This window comes from Olea europaea, unplaced genomic scaffold (assembly GCF_002742605.1).
Source record: "Olea europaea var. sylvestris unplaced genomic scaffold, O_europaea_v1 scaffold30534, whole genome shotgun sequence".
NCBI lineage: Eukaryota > Viridiplantae > Streptophyta > Magnoliopsida > Lamiales > Oleaceae > Olea > Olea europaea.
Genome location: NW_019249235.1, coordinates 1 through 1,347, shown reverse-complemented (window position 1 = coordinate 1,347; position 1,347 = coordinate 1). Strand labels below are relative to the sequence as shown.

At 35.2% G+C, this 1,347-nt stretch overlaps 1 long non-coding RNA gene across 1 annotated transcript; it reads right to left on the bottom strand.

Annotated features, from left to right (window-relative positions):
- Nucleotides 1-10: 10 nt before the first annotated feature.
- On the bottom strand, nucleotides 11-1,302 carry LOC111384945. The gene is made up of 3 exons (XR_002700981.1): nucleotides 820-1,302; nucleotides 220-266; nucleotides 11-112 (listed from the first exon to the last, which is right to left on the bottom strand). It is a non-coding gene; the product is annotated as an uncharacterized LOC111384945 (long non-coding RNA).
- Nucleotides 1,303-1,347: the final 45 nt, after the last annotated feature.

Sequence of the window (1,347 nt, the reverse complement as noted above, 5' to 3'; positions counted from 1 at the left end):
AGAAAGAAAAGTAAATTAGTTTGCATAAGATAACAATAAAGGTACTTACCGCGGCTAATTCTTCTTCATGCTTTGGAATAAAAGCTGTATCAACTTTTCCACTTTTGAAGTCCTGTGGCATGGAAATTAATGAATCCAAATTCAAATTCACGAGGATCTCATTGAGAATGGAAGTCTTCACAAGAAACAATGCTATAGAGAAAATAGTGAATTTCCTACCTCAATGTCAAGGATAAGCTTATGGTAATCGATTGTTGTTGGAACCCCTGCCACAAGTTGACATTTTTTAAGAATAGGAATATTGGACCAATATAGTTTTTTACCAAATTGTGAAAGAAGTTAGAGAATTTTGAAGACTGTAAAATGATGTGTGTGCGCGCACAAACAAGCTAACAAATAAGAAAAGGGCACAGATGAATACTTAGATCAGAAAGAATGTGCAAAACCTAACGATTTGTTAATATGGACAAGGGAAGAACGAAATGTTTAGAGAAGAAAGGGAACATCTATGTGAATTAAAAAGTAAAATGCATGATGACGTGTCACATTCACTGGGTGGAAGTTATTGAATTGCTTATAAAGATATTGCAACTGAATAGAAAGAATTTATAAGATGAAATCCTTGATAGGTTTTGAAAGAATTTATAAGATGAAATCCTTGATAGGTTTTGACCAACCAATCGAACCATGCAAAGATCTCTCAACCAAGTTGAAATCTATAACGAGCCCACAATGCCAGACGATATTGACACACGGTCAAACTCGTCTTCAGTTCCATGAATTCTAATGAAACACATAAAAGAAAGCCAGTCGATTTACCTGTGATAATGGTGTCATCAAGAGCCCTTTTCATGCGTTCGATTGCCCTCTCTCTAGTTGGAGCCCAAACAATTAGCTAAAATCACATTTTGCGACATATTAGAGTGATTAAGAGCTAAATCTGCAACTGTAAAAGAAAGTGAGAATATATATACATATAGAAAATTGTGTCAAGCATTGTATTATAACTGCTTTCCTTATCTGTATTCTGTAAATTTTATTGTCTAAGAAGGTCCCATTTGAAACTTCTCCCAGTAGTCAATGAGCGGGAAGAGGTTTAAGAAATTGATTCAAACAAGAGAGGTAGGGGTGTTAAGTGGGACGAGCTGCATGCGAGCTCGGCCCACATACTGACAAGATTGTAGAATTGTCTGAATGACTCTCAATTGAGAGTTTCTTCCCATTAAATAGAACTTTGTCCCTCATCACAGATCCTAATTGACAGCCGTGATATTATGAAATCTCCTAATTTCATCACTTTCCTAGTTACAACATAATCATCTCTCATATAAGAAAATAAAGACTTTT